Genomic DNA, 471 nt, shown 5'->3' with positions numbered 1-471 from the left:
GAGACACTTTCATTTCATATCATGTGGCTTTTCTCTCCTAAACCGATCTCAGCTGAATCTACACAGAGCAGCAGAAGCTCACAGCAAGCAGATCATAAAACATACAAATATAATTGATGTGGGTGGGGGAAAGGATAGTGTGTTCACATTTGGAGAAGTCTTCATTAACTTTATGAAATTTTACCTTTCACTGCTTTGTCAATAATCTCTTTTTATAATGATTTATTTTTTCTGCAGGCCTGAGTGGTTGGAGTAATCCATTGCAACAGAATGCTGCCAAAGTGTTCCTTCCTCATAAAGAGTATGTCACCTCGCTGCTTGTTCCACTTTTACTTCAGGCTGAGAGAGTAGCTTGAACTATCAAATCCGCACTCACATGCTGCTTTTAAAAGTGCTGAAACCTGGATCTTATTTGCTGTTAATATATCACATCTCATTACGAAAGGATTTATTTTTGACCACAAGATGCGA

Source organism: Aulonocara sp. 'chitande type north' Nkhata Bay, linkage group LG3 (genome assembly GCF_057382095.1).
Source record: "Aulonocara sp. 'chitande type north' Nkhata Bay isolate Kocher_YH1m ecotype deep benthic linkage group LG3, A_spYH_male_GT1.1, whole genome shotgun sequence".
Classification (NCBI taxonomy): Eukaryota; Metazoa; Chordata; class Actinopteri; order Cichliformes; family Cichlidae; genus Aulonocara; species Aulonocara sp. 'chitande type north' Nkhata Bay.
Note: the sequence above shows the minus strand (reverse complement) of the source record.